The following is a 13,074-nucleotide window of genomic DNA, read 5'->3' as shown; positions in this document are numbered from 1 at the left end:
AGAGGCGGCGCTCGGCCGGCCTGTGTACCAGACCCTCCCCTCACCACCGCCCGGCTTCGGGCAGCCTCACTTCTCATCCCAGACGCGCTGGGATGCTCGGCCCCACACCAGCCTCCGCGCTTCCCTCCCCACGGTGTGTCTCTGCCCGGGGCCTCTCGCACTCGGCGGCAGGTGGGATGCCTGGGGGTCCCATGCAGCAGCCGCATGCACCAGCACCCAGAAACAGGGGCCTCGCCGACAGGGAGCAGCCCTGACCAGTGAGGCTCGGAACTCAGTGGCTAAACACCCCTCCTCCTCCGCCACTCCAGGAGCAGCAGCTGAGTGACAGCTCCTTGAACTGACTTTCCCACCTGCCTGTTGTACTCCCCCCTGTAAACACTGCTGCCCCTAGAATCGGCTCCCAAGAAAACTACACACACATGTCAAACCCAGGCTCTGCTCCTGGAGGACCAAGGATAAGACCGACCATCGGGGGTGACGGTTCCATGGGTCCCGACATTCGGGCACAGCTTCATGGAGTCACGGAGTGCCCTGAAGTCGCATGCACAGCTCTTTTGAACGCACACACGTGAACTTCTGCGGGGAGAGTGTCCGTAGCTTTCAGCCCATCTCCAGAGAGGAGGTGAGGGGTAAATCTTAAGAAACTGTTGAGCTGCGGAGGAAGGTTTGAAGAAGACTGTACCTGGCAGACGTGGCTCTTCACTCCCTGCCCCAAATGCTGCCGCTCCCTTCTCCCCAGGCAGTATCCCAAGCGTATTTGGGTGCCCGTGATCTCAGTTAAAAACGGTCGCTTCCTTTTCAGCGGGGGTGGCCAGGGGCCCACACACAGCGAGATCGAGGCAGACGTCTGTGGCACAGGCTTCTGAGAAAACGCTTTTGATCTCTGCTCTTCCTGAAGCCTGCTGACCTTGACCTTTTATCTGGCTGGAGCATAGAAGTGATAAGAACAAATGGAGCAGCTCTCCTGCAGTCGTGGGACTGGAAACCCAAGCTTTTCTCTGAGGACATGGAAAGCTGGAAAGAGCATTACCCCCTTCACAACAAGAGCAGCCTCCAAATCTACAACATCATGACTTTTCGTGAGTCCACTAGCAAACGGAGGTCAGGGAAACTACCCAGCCTGAAATGTGGTCTGAAAAGACAGACCCCTCTAAGGAGAGGAGGGCGTGAGTGTTGGCTCACATGAGGCAGGGCATGGGGGAAATGGGGCCAAGCCAGTAAGGAGGGTTCAGCCAAAGAATTGCAATGAATTTGGAAAGGCCAATGTGGGCTAGGTGAGAGCACACAGCCCTCGGCCACTGCAGACACAGGGGAGTTCACACCCCATCCCAGGCCCTTCTCCATGACCCCAGCAGGTGCTCAGAGGAAGAGGGTGGCAGGTGGGAGCCTGGAGGCAACCTCTCAACAGGGCTCACCAGAGAAGTGAGTGGCCACCACTGAGAAGGCATGACGTCTGCCTGGACCTTCTCCCCCAGGCACCAAAGTCCTGAAGTTGCTGTAGAAGGACAGCCAACACTGCACCCCAGGGCACTGGGAAGAACCTGTGCAGCTAGAGGAAGGGGAGACACCACCCTCTGTCCCCAGAGAGGGGCAGAGAGATCCCTTTGTACTGGGAGAGGGGCAGAGCCACTGGGGACGTCCACCCGAGATGCAGGAACTCAGGCCACCCGAGCCCGAGGCCAACCAGGGAAACAGAATTCCCACCGTCCCACGTCCAGGCTGGCAGCGCTCGGCACCCTGGAAATGGGAGAGGCGAGAGCATGGGGAGCTGTTCTGGCTGACGAGAAAGGCCTGGAGCTGAAAGTGGGGCCAGAACACTGAGGGGCTCCCTCTGCCGAGCCAACCCCACCGCAAGTGCAGGGCTATGCCAGCCGAGTCTGAGGTCTGTGCGGCACTGATGGTCACCATGGCGACAGAACCCAAGCCAGCTCTAGCCCCGACCAGACTGACGGAGCATACACACATGCGCACATGCGCACACACACGTGCATGCACTGCATTCACACACGTGCAAGGCACAAGCAAGCACGTGCTCACCCATGCACACACAAGGCACGTGCACGTGCACACGCGTGTGCGCGCACATATACACGCGTGCGCCATGCACGCACGCGCGTGTGCACAGGTGTGCGTTCACACGCGCGTGCTCACAAGGCATACGCACACACGCATAACATGCATAGACACAGTGCGTACCCGTGCGTTAAAATACATGTTCATGCATGCGTGCATACTTGCACATGCATGCCTTTCCACACAAGCACACGTGTGCACTAGTGCACACGCACACACACACACACTAATGGCCTAGCAGAAAAGAGCTGCACCCCTTTCCTGGCATGAATCCTGCTGACCTCAGTCTCCACTGTTTTACACCTGATGCCCAGCATTTATTCTAAAAGTATGACACACAAAAATAGCAAGAAAAAGCAACACACTGCCTAGAGACAAAACAATCAAAACTATGTCAGAAAGTTACAAATAATAACCCTGACTAAAATGTTAAATGCTTTAGCGGGAAAGTGTGACAGCATATATGGACAAAGGGAAAGTCCTGCAGAAAGATGGAAATTATATGAAGGAGTAAAATGGAAACGCTGCCGCTAACAGTAAAACATATAACACACCAGACACTCCTGCCACGAGCTCACCAGTAACAGTAAAACATATAACACACCAGACACTCCTGCCACGAGCTCACCAGTAACAGTAAAACATATAACACACCAAGCACTCCTGCCACGAGCTCATCAGTAAAATGAAAGAAAAGGCTGAGAATAGGGGAGTGAGGAGAGATGGGTCCTGGGTATAGAGTTTCTTTGGCGGGTGGGGGGGGTGATGAAAATGTCCTGAAATTAGACAGCAGGGGGTTGCGCAACCTTGCGAATACACTAAAAGCCGCTGAATTTTGCACTTTAAAAAAGTGAGTTGGATGGACCTAGAGAGTATTGTGCTCAGTGAAATGTCAGACAGAAAAAGACAAATACTGTATTTTTTTACTTCTATGTGGAATCTAAAAAAACAAATGAGCAAACATAACAAAACAGAAACAGACTCATAAATACAGAATACAAACTAGTGATTACAACTGGGGATGGCAGTGGAGGAAGGGGATCAAGAGGTATAAGCTACTATGTATAAAATAAATAAGATACGAGGATGTAATGTACAGCACAGTGAATATAGCCAGTATTTTAAAATATCCTTATATGGTGTATAATCTATAAAAATATCAAATCACCATGTTGCACACCTGAAACTAATGATATTGTAAGTCAGCTCTACTTCAGTTTTAAAAATGAGAAATAAACACTTTTTCAGACAAACACAAATTGGAAGATTTCATTGCCAGCAGACAAGCACTGCTAGAAATGTAAAAGAACAGTATGCCACTGGACAGAAACGTGGATCTACACAAGGAAATGAATCTATCCAGGAATGGTTACAATTGAGGTTTTTTTTTTTTTTTTTTTTGCGGTACTCGGGCCTCTCACTGTTGTGACCTCTCTGGTTGCGGAGCACAGGCTCCGGACGCGCAGGCTCAGTAGCCATGGCTCACGGGCCCAGCCGCTCCGCGGCACGTGGGATCCTCCCGGACTGGGGCACGAACCCGTGTCCCCTGCATCGGCAGGCAGACTCTCAACCACTGCACCACCAGGGAAGCCCCTTATTTTTAATTGCTATAGAAACTAGATTGTCCAGAAAAGGAGTAGAATATGCTGTAGGTTGATAGCATATGTGAAAGTATAATGTATGAAAAATACCACAGAAGAAAGGAGGGGAAAAGTGGGAGCACACAGCTGTGAGGGGTCTGCACTACAGTTAGTGGTATAATGTGATAGGAAGGTAGCATGTGACCTACTAAAGAAAGATATCTTAAGATAACCACTGGAAAAAAGTATAGTAAACCTTAGGACAGCCACTGGAAAAAAATGTTATAGAGGTATAAATAGTAAGCTAATAATAATACATAAAATGGAATCATAGCAAATTCTGAATTAATCCAAAAGCAGACCAAAAACAAGGGCTAAGGGGAGAAGGAAGGACCAACGGAACAAATAGAAAATAACTGGCAAAAAAAAAGTAAAGAAAATAACTAGCAAGGAGAATCGATTTTACTCAGTCATTGCATTGAATGTAGATGATCTGAACACATCAAATAAAAGACAGAGATTCCCAGACTGGATAAAATAGAAAGACCAAACCATATACTGTCGACAAGAAACACTTTTTAAATATAAATACACAGCAAGGTTAAAAATTAAAGTAGACAGAAGAGGTATATCTTGCAAACACTAAACAAAAGAACACTGAAGCGGCTATGTTATCAGACAAATTAGACTTCAGAACAGGAGATACTATCAGGGATAAAGACAGTCATTACATTACAAAGGGATGAATTCAGCAACAACACATAACAGTCCTAAACATGTGTGCAACATGTGGACAAAAGAACCACAAAGTACATGATACAAAAACTGGTATAAGTGAAAGGAGAAATAGGCAAACCTACAGTTATATCTGGAGACTCCTCCCTCAGCAGTCAATAAAATAAGTAGGCAGAAAATCACTAAGGATACAGATCTGACCAACACTAGCAATGTACAATGCTGACATATATAATGACATTTATAAAACACTCCACTCGACAACCGAGGAATGATATCCTTTTAAGTGCACATAAAACATTAACCAAAATAGATCATATTCAAGTACACATAAAACATTAACCAAGGTTGATCATAAAAATAAAAACCTCAACAAATATAAGATATTGAAATCATGTAAGGTATGTTCTCTAATCAATGGAATTAGACTAGAAATCCAAATGAAAGAAAGGTGTCTGGATTTGAGGTGATTAAAATGTTCTAAAATTAGATTATGGCAATGCTTACATGACTCTATCAATACACTAAAAATACTGTACACTTCAAATGGATGAACTTTATAGTATATAAATGACCAGAACTACCAAGTGAGTTTATCACAGTCACATGAAACAAAGTCAACATAAAAAATTTACTGTATTTTGATACGCTAGCAATGAATAATCAGAAATTAAAATCTAAACGTCATTTATAATAGTGCCCCAAAATGAAATAGGTATAAATCTAAATATGTACAAAGGGCACCTAAATAAATGGAGTAGATAATTGAATACTGTTAAAATGTCCATATTCTCCCCCAGATGATCCCACTCAAATCTCAATTCTACAACCCCAATCAAAATCCCGCCAGGGTTTTTTGGTAGAAATCAACATGCTGATTCTAAAATGAACGTGTAATGAAACTGGAGTAGCCAAAACTATTTTGGAAAATATGTACGAAGTTGGAGAACTTTAATACCTGGCTTCAAGACTTACTATAAAGCTGCAGTCATCCATAGAGTGTGGTATTAGCAAAATGTTATACATTTATGTGGATGAAATAAAAAAGAGAAGGCAGAAGTAAACTTAACCTATACTGTTAATTGATTTTCAACAAAGGGAACACAATGGAGAAAGGGTAAGTTTTTTTCATATATGGGGCCGGAACTATTGGACAGTCAGAAGCTAAAAAGGACTCTCAACCCATACCTCACCACACAGCAAAAATTAACTCAACTTGAATCATAGTTCTAAACATAAAATCTAAAACTATAAAACTTCTAGAAGAAAACATGGTGCGGGGGGGGGGGGGTACTTGTGACCTTGAGTAGGGCAAAGACTTATTAGAAAAGACACAAAAAGTACAAACCATGAAAGAAAAAGTGAGAAATTGGACTTCATCCAGTTAAACGAAATTTTAAACCTAAGCTCTTGGAAAGACAGTGGTTAGAAAATGAAGGCAAAAGACTGGAAGAAAATATCTGCAAAATGTGTATCTTGATAAAAGACTCTCAAATCTCAAAACAAACAAATCAGTACAAAATGGATAAGGACCTTGAGGAGACACTTCACCAAAGAAGATATATTGATGGAAAATTAGCACATGTAAAGATGTTCAGCGGCTCTGGCCATGATGCCAACATTAAAACCACAAGGATTACACCCGTATTAGACTGAGAAGAAACTATAAGACCAAGTGCTGGTGAGGAGACAAATCCGCTGCAACTCTCAGACATTACTGTTAAGAATGGTGCAGCCATTTGAAATACAAGTGTTCAGGTCTGTATAAACCTGAACGTATCCCCATCAGATGACCCAACAATCCCACTACTAGGTGCGTACTGAAGAGAAATGAAACATGTTCACACAAAAGCCTAGATGCAGGTGTTCCTGGCAGGTTTACTCATAATCTCCAAAGACTAGAAGCAACCCAAATGTCCTTCAACCAGTGAATGGATCGACAAACCATACCCATAAAAGGGATATCCGTAAAAGAGTACTTCTCAGTTTTTCTAAACAGGAGAAATCTTGATACACACAGCAGCATAAGTCTACATTCATAATCCCAAGTGAAAGAGGGAGTCCATTCCTATGAGTTCCTTCTTATAAAGACAAAACAGTGGAGACAGGAAAGAGAGCAGTGGTTGTCTGGGTGGGGGTGAAAGGAGATGTTAGTTATAAAGGGGCACAAGGGAAAGTTTGGGGGGTGTTGAGTTTGTTCTATATCTTGGTATGGTGGTGGTTACCTGACTCTATGTGTTTGTCAAAACTCACCGAACTAGACTCTAAAAAGGGTGATTTTTCTGTACATATGAATTATATATATAAACCTGCCCCCAAAGTCATGTGTGCTAATAATGGCAGAGCCAAGGGTGAGAAGGAGCTTGGGTCTTTAATGACATCATGGAGCTACCATACCTGTCCCTTTATTTAGCTAAGCCACTGGAGCCTAGTTTCAGTTACCTGTACTTGAAAATAATCTCCAACTGATACAGGATGCCATGTTGATTTGGACGTCATCATGATTACTCATCTTAGGTGATTTCTCAGTCCACTTTGTGTCTGAACTTGGCCACTTAAGCAGTCATGGGTACATACCTACAAGTCCGTGTTCATTTTCATCTGCCTGCAACTGAGAAATAAACAACTCTATATATTAAGATATTAAGAAATGGGAGCAGCGCCAGTGAGGCACTAAATAATCATCGTGTCATTATCACCACCATCACCATATGAGCAATTAACGTGCCCTCCAGCAGTCGGACTTGCCATTTAGAAGTGAAATCAGCTGCAGAGAAAAAGACAATCACCATGCCCCTTTTAGAAAATCATGCTGGACCACTGCAGCAAAACTATCAATTAGTTAATACTTTCCTGTCTGTCTCAGTGAATAACAATGTCAAGCTCCATAAAAACCTTCAAAGACGGAGCTGCATTTCAAGGGCTTTATTCCAGGAGAGCCTCTACATCAACAAATATTCTAATCCTGACTTCCATAAAAATCCTACAAATGGAATTAAACTAGAAATTTTTAAAAAGATATCTGGACTTGAAATCCAGTTGAATTTCGCCACAATTTTGTCATTTATTAGCCTATTATAACTTAAACCATAACAAAAAATTATCATAGTACCCTTCCCCAAAATCGCCTCCTTTAAGACTGTGTCAACCCGGGTGCTTTCCGTTGGAAAGGACAGAAAATCAGACTCAAAACAGGCTTAAACAAAAGGGGAAGAAGTTACAAAAAGTCCAGAGGATAATACGGCCATATTCAGAACACAGTCAACGTCATCAGAAGTTTAGTTTTTCTCTATTTGTCCGTCTCTACTTACTTTCCGTTGCCTCAATTCTCTAGGAATGGAGAAAGAATAACACAAAGAGTGGATATATGGTTAAGTATAATATACTACACTTCCCCCCCCAAAGTTCTTTTAAACATGTTGACCGCTGAAAGCAAAATCATATTATAATAATAATAACAACATTGACCCATGGAGTCGTTAATGTATGTGAATGTAATATGTAAGACGACCGTGCACAGAGAGAAGGGGGTAAAGGAAACTACAGAGGGACAGGATACCTATGTTCAAACTGAAGTAGTAATATTCTAAATAGGCTGTGAAAAGTCGAGAATGCATTTTTGTAATCTCTAGAGAAACCACTAAAAACTTACGCAGAGAGACATAGTCAAGATGAAAATAATAAATAAAATGAAATGCTAAGATACAATTCAATAAACCAAAAGGAGTCAGGAAAGAGGAAATAGAGAAATAAAAAATTAACCCAAAAAATGATAAATTATATACAACACACCAATTTTAAGACAGAAACTGTCAGATTAGATTTTATATGATGACCTAAGTATATATGCTGGCCACAAGAAACTCACTCACACATAGTGATATAGATAAGTTAAAAGTAAGAGAATGGAAAAAGATACACTATGCAAATACTAACCGCCTCCAAAAAAAAGCTGAACTGGTTATATTAATATCAGACAATATAGACTTCAGAACAAAGAGAAATACTGAAGATAAAGAGGAATAACACATATATAAAAAAGTCAACTCATCAAGAAAATATAACAATACTAAATGTGTATGCACCTAACTACAGAGCTTCAAAACACATGAAAAAAAAATGACAGAATTGAGAGGAGAAAGAGACAAACCCACAATAAGATTTGGAGACTTTTGGGGCTTCCCTAGTGGCGCAGTGGTTGAGAGTCCGCCTGCCGATGCAGGGGACACGGGTTCGTGCCCCGGTCCGGGAGGATCCCACATGCCACAGAGCGGCTGGGTCCGTGAGCCATGGCCACCGGGCCTGCACGTCCGGAGCCTGTGCTCCGCAACGGGAGAGGCCCATGTACCAGAAAAAAATAATAATAATAAGATTTGGAGACTTCAATACTCCTCTCTCAGTAACAGATAGAACAAGAGACAGAAAGTTAGAAGGGATTCAGAAGAAATGATCAACCATCTGGATCTAATTGGCATTTATGGAACACTCCACCCAACAACAGCAGAATACACAGCTACACACGAAGCATTCACCAAGATGCATCAAATCCTAGGCCATAAAACAAATCTTAACCGATTTAAATAAGTGAAATCGAACAAAGTATGCTCTCTGGACATAATGAAATTGAACTAGGAATCAATAACAGAAAAGGAACAGGTAAATTTCCAATCACTTGGAAACTGAACAGCAGACTCCCAACTAATCCGTAGGTAAACAAGGAACACTCAAGGGAAATTAGAAAAAATTTTTAATGCAGCAGAAAGGAAAATGCAACATATAAAAATTTATGGATTACAGCTAGCCTAGTGCTTAAAGGGAAATTTATAGCATGGAATGAGTATATTAAAAGAAGAAAAGATCCCAAGTCAATAAACTAAGGATTCATGTTAAGACTAGAACAGAAAGAGTAAAATAAACTCAAATCAAACAGAAGGAAAGAAGTGTTTTGCTAAGACATTATAGGTCGCCAAAGATTTCTGAGCCAGTAAATTGTTGCAGAAATTAAGGCATCTAGACAATTTCTCAGCTTAGAAATCTTCAGTGATATATAATTACTCACCAAAAAGAGACTGGTTACTAATATGTCCCTCTCTCTTATGGTGCCACACAATTACCCAATATCACCACCTTCCCCTTCCAGTTTTCCAACCAAAGTGAACACTTCAACTACCATCATTCACCCCTTCCTGCCCCTTTTGTTCACATGACTCCACTTGGAATTTCCTTGCCCATTTTCACATTAAGTTTAAATCCTACCCAATATTAGGATAAAGTGTCTCCATCCTCAGTCCAGCATATTGAATACTAAATATTACGGTGCTGTCTTAAGTGTCTTAATATGCATTATTTTGCCTAGTATTTCTGATAATTCTATGAGGTAGATAGTAATCTTTTCTATATTTTATAAGTAAAGAAAGTGAGGCACAGACCATGAAATAACTTGCCAAAGATCACACAGGTAATAAAAAGGGGAACAGGTAATTGAACTCAGACAGCCTGGCTCCTGAATTAACCCTCCCAACCACTGCCTCCCTTCTCTGGACCCTCAAAATATCATGCCTCCCTCCTCTGGACGCTCAAAATATCATGTCTACACCTAACTTGTGTCCCCTATTAAATCCTTTCTTGAATTTTGAGTTTTTGTGTCCTTAACTCTCTTATTAGAATACTAGTTCCTAGAACACAAAGGCCAGGTCATATCGACTTTCTATTAAATTGAATTCAGGCTTAATACAAATTTGTGGGATGGAGGGAGGGAGGGAAGATGTATTGGTCAGGGCTCTCCAGATAAACTGAACAAGTAAATATATATCAAGTAAATATATATATATATGGATAGATAGATACAGGTATAGAGACACAGAGATATGGAGAGAGAGATTGATTTACTACAACAAATTGTCTCATATGATTATGGAAGCTAAGAAGTCATGAAATAGTGCTCAGCTGTGGCCTTTTTTCTTGCACCCACTACTACCTTCCCCTCCCCAAATACTGTTTTTAACGCATCCACACCGTCACAGAAGCTTCAGCTGGGAGAAGTGATCTGTGGATAAGCTTCATGTACACCCATAAACCCATCATCTTAGAAGACCCTGGATAAAACACCTCATTGTCTGCAGTCCCCCTGCCATTCTCTTTTCAGAGGATTTGTTTATTATTAAACATTTATTGAACATCTACTACATACCAGCTACTCTTCCATACCAGCTATTCTTCTTCTGGGAATGGAGCAGTGAACAAGAAAAACAGTTGTCTGCCCTGCAGGAATGTATATTCCAGTAAGAGAAACACACAAGACATGAGTAAACCAAAAAATTGAAAATTGTGATAAGTGTTTTAAATAAAATAAAACACTGGTGTTTGTGACTGGCTGGAGAGAATGGAAGTGTGACTCTAGATGATGGTCTGGGAGGGCCTTCCTTGCTGAACAGGTGATATCTGAGCTGAGTCCTGAGTGATTTAATGGAACCAAACATGCAAAACTGAGGGAAGAGCATGCCAGATGAAGAAAGATTAAACTCCCTAAGGCAAAAGTGAGCTCGGTATCTGCAAGAATTCGAAAAACTGATGTGGCTAGAACACAGAGTGGTCCAAAAAGAAGGTGGAAGATGCAGGGACCAGACCGTGAACAGCTCTGTAGACCACGGATTCAACGTAGAATGGGAAACCACTGGAAGGTTTTGAAGAGGAGAGAATGTGAGCTACTTGATATTTTTAAAAGACTGCTCCAGTGGCTGTATAGATAGAGAGTAGATTATTGGAGGGCAGGGCACCACTGCAGGCAGGACATCTGGTTTACATGAGGTTGGGCACCATAGATAGGAAATCCAGTTTAGAAACTTTGGGGGACATCAAACCAGGAGGGAATGGTGGCTTGTACAGGGTGGTGGCCGTGGGGATGAAGAGGTACTTTGGAAATAAAGCCGGTGGGACTTGATGATGGATTGGATGAGGCCAAGGAGAGACCCTGACAAGTCTACACTGTCTCCTGGGCTATTGGTTTGAGCAGCCAGGTAGATGGTGAAACCGAGCAGGACCCTGTGGGGCTCCCGGGCATGGAAGCCTTTCTGTGTCCCCCATTTCTTATCTGTAGGGAATAGGCTTCAGCCTCCATGACCCTCCCTGAGATCCAAAGGGCAGGTTCAAACAGTTGCTAATCAGGGAAGGGAGGGGATGCAGAGACAAGGGGGGAGCAGTCAGGAGACAATAGTGCAGGCTTGGGGCAGGTCCTGGTTCTGCCTCAAGGGATACACAGAACAGTATCTTTGAGCTCTTCTGAAGAACTAAACCCCCAACAAATGGAAGATGTTAACTACCTGATGAAGCGTTCTTCATTCCAGGGAGAAGGTCATCTGGAGATCTCCTGAGGCCAGATTAAAGGAATGCAGGCCCTAATCCTTATCAGCAACCCCATCCTTGAACCGTTGCTATAAAACTCCTCAGTAAGTCCTCCCAGTTTGGGACTCACAATTTTTCAGGGCCCAAGCCGGCTGTGTTCCCCCTTGCCTGGCAAGGCGATAAAGCTGTTTTTTTCTACTTCACTCTGTCTCTGAGATCCGGCTCGGCACCTGTGCACAGAGACCAAATTCTCAGCATCAGTGGTTCTGGTGGCAGCAGGAAACTGGAATCCAGGGGGAGGAGGTACTGAACCCACTGGAAATAGAGAATTAAACAGATTCCAAGGGATTCCCCACCCCCTCTGCCAGGGTCCACATGGCCTCAGATGGTGACTGGTGTGAGCTGTGAGTCCTGGCATGAAGGCAGATTGCTGGAGCACATCCTCACCCTGCTGCCGTGTTGGGGGCCCTCAAGGAGTGGCCTGGACACTGGGAGACTCAGGGGACTTGTGAGAACATCAAAAAATGTGAAAGCTTCCCACTTGGGATCCAAGTACAGATCTGCTATGAGGCAGAAGAAGGGACATGGGGACCCCTGAGGGCTCCTGGAGTCCCCACATCTCAAGGTTGTATCATATGTCACAGCTCCTTGGTCTACTCCACAGCGTGGGCTGGTGGAGCTCTTGAGAATTCACACATCGCCCACAAGAACCACTTCAGAAACCGCCTGCATAACTAAAAACGTCCTTCTTGACTTTTTGGTTTGTAATTTTAAGGGGTGGAAACACCCGCTACTCAGTTTGCTTTCTGAAGTATGTTTATCTCCACTTCAGTGGAGTGGTCCCGCTGTGTCCATCCCTGGGTCCCAGCGGCTGGAGTTGTTAACAAAAGAGCCATTCACGGCCCCATAGACCTCTCCCTAGGATCCTTCTAGGGGGCTCACCCATATTTATTTGTTTTCAATGTGGTGTTTTGCTAAGTGTCCGTGGAATGTACCTCTCTTGCCAACTGAGCTGGAACAGAACAGGAAAGGATGCAGCTGACACTACAGTCAATTCCTTAAAAGTAACTTTGGAAAAAACAAGAACAAAGCACCCCCTCTGTTTCTATTCCTTCTCCGCTATCACAGATCTTTCCAGAATATAAGGTCCCTTCCTTTGATCTTTTCTTCTGAGACCCTAGAGCACGATTAGACCCAATGTCAATCTCAGAGCCCTCAAACCCCAACCAACCTCTGTTGTTTAATGAAATCACTTGGAATTCAATAGATTAGATGTGATTTTGGCTAGTAGGTATGTCAAAGCAGGGAGGGGAACGAACTTATTCAAACTCTCCCTTTCTGGCTG

The sequence above is a fragment of the Phocoena phocoena genome, chromosome 13 (assembly GCF_963924675.1).
Source record: "Phocoena phocoena chromosome 13, mPhoPho1.1, whole genome shotgun sequence".
Lineage (NCBI taxonomy): Eukaryota > Metazoa > Chordata > Mammalia > Artiodactyla > Phocoenidae > Phocoena > Phocoena phocoena.
The sequence above is the reverse complement of the archived record's forward strand: the minus strand, read 5'-3'. Positions refer to the sequence as shown.